The sequence below is a fragment of the Otolemur garnettii genome, unplaced genomic scaffold (genome assembly GCF_000181295.1).
Source record: "Otolemur garnettii isolate 467f Iridium unplaced genomic scaffold, OtoGar3 scaffold00130, whole genome shotgun sequence".
Lineage (NCBI taxonomy): Eukaryota > Metazoa > Chordata > Mammalia > Primates > Galagidae > Otolemur > Otolemur garnettii.
This window is the reverse complement of record NW_003852525.1, coordinates 1,980,640-1,987,206: the sequence shown is the minus strand read 5'-3', so window position 1 is coordinate 1,987,206 and position 6,567 is coordinate 1,980,640. Positions and strand designations below refer to the sequence as shown.

Sequence of the window (6,567 nt, the reverse complement as noted above, 5' to 3'; positions counted from 1 at the left end):
TGATGTTATAATCTTACTCCGAGTTATAATCTTTTTCCTTAAGGCTGTATTACAGGTGAACAGGTGGTAGATTATACACATAATTTGTATTTTACATACTCCAATTTCCTTTCCCAGTTTCTTGTTTATGTTATAGTTCACTTACTGAGAAACTTACCTCTTTTTTCCTTTATAACAATTTTCTTAACATTTTATAAGACAAAATAGACTCCATGGGACCCTTTCTCCAGAAAGAAATGTAAGTATGTGTGTGCACGACTCAGCATACTGGCGCACACCCTCAGAGTTTCATGTGTAATTTGAGGATTTCACAACTTCATAGAAACTACAAATGATCCTACCTTGTACTGAAGGTAGTACTCCAATTCTGTAGAAAATACTATTATTAGACTCTTCTTACTGTAAAAAAAAAAAAATGAAGTCTATTTTATGAGCCAAAATTAAGGTCTAAAAACAAACCAAAAAAAAGTTTTGTCAAACTAAAGGAGATGGGTGGCTCCTGTGGCTCAAAGGAGTAGGGCACCAGCTCCATATATTAGAGGTGGCAGGTTCAAACCCAGCCCCAGCCAAAAACTGGGGGAAAAAAAAAAAACAAAGAAGAGAGAACCATGAGTTAGTGGAATGTAAGATATTAACAATGAGGTATAATTATTTTATTAGGGTAAAACAAACAGATTATCTGCCATACTATATACTGACCAATAACAAGAAGTTGAAAATTGAGGCATATCTCAGTCACTGTTGAAAACCAGTTGGATTTAGTTGATTGATTAGTTCACCAGAGTCTTAAATGACACAACTCTGGCCATCCAATATGATCAAATAAGAATGTAAGCAATTTTTCAAAAAAAAAAAAAGATAATATTGAGGGCAGAGCAGAGTGGCAATTTCAGTTATTTGAAGAGTTTTTCAGTAAGTTTTGTTAGCCTCCTGTCAAGCAGAAGAGTTGTTTGAGTTATGTTTCTGAATGACAGAATGCAGATCCAAGTGAGATCCAGCTGTCATCCTTTTCCAGATACGCGTTTTAATTTACAATTTCAAAGCACGTCCTTGCCTGAGAGCTCCAGTGCTGAGTTCCAGGTATCACACTGAACCAGCCAGAGAAAGCTGTGGCTCACAGCTCCCCAATGTCAAAATACCTCTTCTATTTCCATGAGGAAGGGAATATCACAGTTTCATGTTAAATCGTACATTTGAAGAGAGTGTGAATTGTTAGAATTCCTTTCAAAATACACTCATTCAAAAACTTCTATATCCCTACGGATCTTCAGGTATAGATAAAGTAAAAAAGAAAAGACTCCTTCTTAAATAAAGATCATTTAAACGGTAAGAATCATTTTATCCATCATTTAATTATTTAGACTGTAATGATTTTTACAGTTAATCCTTTTAAAGGTGACGTTAGGGTCTAATTTCCTAAATAATTGTCAGAAACACTTTCCATGTTCTTCAGGGTGGAATATGAATGACCTTTCTGCTCCGTGTCTCACCTTTCTCAAAAATAAAGATGTTGAACTTGGCCCTGTGTGGACAGCTATGTGGATGATTCATTTCTGCTGTAATTCAGTTTTAATTCCTTTTCTCTGATTTTTATCAGAGAGCTAGCCCTAGTTTCTGACAGCAGCTAACTAGCTATCACTAGACTATAGCCAAGACGTAGTGAGTAAGAATGAAATAAATAAGGAATAGCTATTTTTACACGGCCTCTTTACTGTTAACCCCAATTTCAGCTTTTCACATTGAGTTCTGGCAGGTTGTGGGTTTGTGTTTATTTTTGCCATTTTTAGCACCTGCAGGTAGCCTTCAGGTAGCATTTTGTATTGCCAAATAATACCGATGTATGATTGCTTATTTCTGTTTTAAAAATTCCACTAGGATAGTACCCGGTATAGTATTAGAAGGAAATAAAGAAATAACATTAGAAATTGGGCAATTGGGACTCCCAGAAAATGTACTCAAGTTACAGCACTGCTTATAATTGATGCAGTAACTCATTTGAGTTTTGAAGATGTCGTTAACTTCAGTGAAGTATTGTCATTAAATGGGCAAATCTTTACTGAGCTCTAGGAACTATTTTAGACACTTGGTGTAGAGCAGTGAGGACCCCTGTGTGTTCCATTTCCCTGGAGCTTACTCCAGTGAAAATTGGCACTTAAACATTCCTCTCACTACGTGATGTTATAAGTATCCTACCATCCCTCTTCTCTCCCTGAAAAACAAAAACAAAACAAAACAAAAACTCACCAACCTAAATAGTGCCTTCAAACTGACTCACCGGTAAGCTTCACAGATGAAAAACAGTGACAGATGGTCTGTAAAGACTGAGCTTCTTGGAAGTCTTCAGCAATCTCACAGCTATTGGAAGGGAAGTTTACAAATCAGGAGATAGTTGGAGGGAAGAGGAAGAGACATAATAGGATCCTGGAAGATGGAGTCGGAATTTAAAGCCACCTGAGTCAGTTTGGGAACTAGCCAGAAGCAAACACAACAGATGGCAGGGAAGACAAGTGAAATGCAGTTCAGCCATAGAGAGAAGGCAAAGGTCACTTTGCATCTGAAAGACGGAGGAAGGCTCGGCCTTGGCACAGTGGCTACAGTGTCAGCCACATACACCAAGGCTGGAGGTTCAAATCCTACCTGAGCCTGCTAAATAATGACAACTGTAACAAAAAACAGCCAGGCGTTGTGGCAGGCACCTGTAGTCCCAGCTACCATGTTTCTCTGAAAATAAGACCTACCCAGAAAATAAGCCCTAGCAGGATTTCTATGCATTTGTTAAATATAAGCCCTACCCCGATAATAAGACCTAGCGATGGGCATGGCTATGCAGCGTATCTGCCTAGCCACGCCATGCATTTCAACATGGAGGGGAAGACATCCCCCTAAAATAAGCCCTAGTGTGTCTTCTTGAGAAAAAATAAATATAAGACAGTGTCTTATTTTCGGGGAAACATGGTACTTGGGAGGCTGAGGCAAGAGAATCCCTTAAGCCCAAGAGTTGGAAGTTGCTGTGAGCTGTGATGCCACAGCACTCTACCAAGTGCAGCATAGTGACACTCTGTCTCCAAAAGATTAATAAATAAAATAAAAGATGGAGGAAGATACATTCTGTGCGAGAATTTAGGTAAAAGATGCAGGTCGAGGCATTGGGAGCAAGCTGGGTTTCTCATCATTCAGCAACATCTGTGGTACCATTCAAGAGTGTAGAATTGAAATGCCTATTTAATGAGTGCGAATTGTAGGAAAGGGCATAATATCCCCAAGAAAAATTGAAATTGTTTGGAATGGCAATAGAAAGAATGACCTCTAGAGGTCGCTCTAAGACAATGACCAGGGGAATGTATTGGCTCTTCCATCAGGTGTACAAGGCGGGGACAAGGGTCTCATTACTCAGGCTGGTCCCTTGTCCTTTCATATGAACAACCCACAGAGCTTTTGTATATCTTTATACTCTTTGCAAAACGTTCATCATCAAATCCCATCTCCTTCTCTTTTCTCCCTGGTCCTGAAGACCTCACTTGAATTACAACTCCCCACTTGTAGAACTCAACTTAGTTTCAGGGACAGTGATTACGTGGGTTTCAGATGGTGCATGAGGTGTGTGAGTGAGTGCTAGACAGTAAAAAATGCAACTGATTTTTGAGTTGTGAGTCTTTTATGAAGCAAAGGTGTCTAATAGCACAGATAAAGAGGAGTGTGCATTTTATTTGACAATGTGAAGTGTTTATTTAGCTTTACCATAAAGAGCACAAGGATCTCCAGTTTGGACTGCATGGCACCTGCTGTCCCTACACCTGAGTGCTCTGTATTGAGTTTGGAGGAAGGAAGCCGCCCAAGCCACCTGGCTGAGGCTGACTAGTTTTCCACATAGCCAATGTGGTGTCGTAACTCCCCGCTATATGCCAAGAGCATTTCTATACCAAGAGCATGTCTGCCTTGGTTGCCGGCCTTCTCAGCTTGACGGGAATTGATGCAAAATAAAATGAACTCAGAAGTCAGTCTTCCTAGAGAAATAATTTGATGATCAAAGTACTTTCAAAATAAACTTAGGAAAAGTGCAATGGAATTTTACGCTGGGAAAAATACAACATACCCATATATAATACACATATATTATCTATAAAAACTTCGACACCTTCATTAGAATTTCTTTATGAAACTCCCCGTTTGGGGTATCATTAACTCTTTTTGTTCTTATATTCTTGACATTTTTAGAAACTGAATCATAAACACAGAAATCAGAATACTGAGTCATCTGGTTCTTGCTTACTCTCAGTTCTTCCCAATTCAATTGTTTCCTTCTTCTAAGCATTAATTTTTTTTTTTTTTTTAGTTTTATTTTCTCTATACAGACACATGTGTTTATTTGGTTTCCACTTTTTGCCTTCACAAAATTAAAAAGGCTTAACATTTAATAACAATAACAATGTTTAAGATAAGGACTAGAAACAAAAACCTTGTAAGGGACGACCAGGGATAAATACATTCAGAAAAGATATCAGACGATTGCTGCAACAAAATATTGAGCAGTAATAATAAGAAGAAGAATGCAACGCTGTATTTTAGATTTACAGTTATTTTGGTCTAAAAGCCACTATGGCAAACTCTTTTTAATTGACTTTCTTATGAAAATGCCATCTACTTCCCTCATTCCTGGAAAATAAGACCCTCGCAGTCCCCTTCAATGACAGACTGAAGACCTGCCCTCAGGCTTCACGTCATGAAAGCTTCTGTGCTGCTTCTACGCGATTCTCTGAGGGACGTGTGGCACGCAAACACGTTCTTTCCTGAAAGAGCGGATCCTTTCCAACTCTGGAGATCTGACAAGCTCAGTTGCCCTTTAAATCAAGAGGTCTTCACAACTGGGAGGTAAAATACCTGCTCATTGGCCGATAACTCCCCATGACAGAGTTATAATCTGGAAGCGACTGCCGTTGCCAACTATTCCCTTTTCACTTTTTAAAGTTATTTTTCCACAAGTGACTGAAGTTCTTTTTCTTTTATTAGCTCATATCTGTTACTCTTTATTTTGAGTCGATTACGGGTTCACATGCAGTTTGAAATTAAACCGAGAGACAGTGTACCCTTATGCCAGTGTCCCTGATACCTTGTCAAACTGTACTGCAGTCTCCCCGCTGGGATGCTGGCCGTCCACCGCTGTCGCTCAGATTTCTTCAGTTGGACTTGTCGTGAATCGAGATGTGCGGGTGCAACTGTGTGCACGAAGTAGGTTCCTACATCCCTCATCATAGTAAAAACAGAGAATAGTTTCATCACCCACTTAATCACCTCCTGCCTCTTAACCCCTGGTCTCTAACCTTCCTCCTCAGCTTTCATGATTTTGGTCATTTCAAGGATGTATTTATATAATATGTTCATAGATGTAAACATAGATATATTATACAGTACGTAACGTTTGGGGATTGCCTTTCCTGAGTATAATTCTCCAGAGATTTAATCAGGTTTTCATGTCTATCGGTGTCCGTTCCTTTTGATTACTCCTTTCGAGTCTACTGCTCATTAATCAGGCTGTAGATAAACTATTGGCCTTTCACCAGTTAAAGGAAATTACTGGTTTGGGGCTAATACAGACAGAGCTCCCATGAACATTCACGGACAGGCTTTTGCGCAAACATAAATTTCCCTGACTCTGGGATAAACCCCCAGCAGTGAAGCCGCTGGGTGGTATGGTGATTGCATGTTTACTGTTATGAGAAACAGCCGGACTGGTTTTTCAGAAGGGCTGCACTATTTTCCATTCCCCATAGCAGTGCAGGAACCTGTCCAGCTCCTCTGACCCTGGCCATCATTTCAGGTCGCCGCCCTTTTTATTTGAGATGCGTAATGACCTCTCAGGGTGGTTTTAATCTGTATTTCCCTGAGGGCTAATAGCAGTTCTTTTCAAGAGCTTATTTGCCAGTTCTTCCAAGGAATGTCTGTTTCTGCCTGTGGACCATTTTCTGACTTGATTTTTGTTGTTGTTGCTGTTTGTTCTTAAAGTCGACTTCTGTACGTTGTTTCTGTATTCTAGATGCTAGTTCTTTGTCAGATCACAAATGCTTGTAAAGTTGTTTGCAATATCTTTTCCCATTACATAGCTGGTTTTTTTTATTCTCCTGTATAAATCAGTACGTACCTCCATGGACAAGACGACTATTCTCATATAATTTGTATTTTCCTAGTGACTTTTCTTGATCATCTGACATAAATACACCCTTCTGCCTATTATTATACTACTCGGCCTAATTATATTTAATAAAACTCTTCCTCTGATGGTATGCTCCTTGGTTAAATGGCTCTAGAGAGTGGGAGACAGCAACTCATCCTGAGAGCAGGATTATCAATCAGACTTAGAAACTAAGAACATCTGTTCGCAAAAAGGAGAAAGAATTTAGCTTTGTTACTTTGCCCTGCCTCAGTCCAAACAGCCAGCTGGAAAATGGAAAATGGACTTTTATAAATGTACATTATTTGATACCATACCGTTAACATTTCATTGAAAATATTTAAAAATAATATCCGTATGAATTTTTGGTCACCAAATCAGTATGCTTACTACGGTGTACT

The 6,567-nt window shown here is 39.1% G+C and overlaps 1 protein-coding gene across 1 annotated transcript in view; it reads left to right on the top strand.

Moving 5' to 3' along the window:
* The window catches only part of ADGRL3 (adhesion G protein-coupled receptor L3), a 372,824-nt gene that overhangs the window by 358,306 nt on the left and 7,951 nt on the right, over positions 1 to 6,567 (top strand). The window lies entirely within an intron of this gene.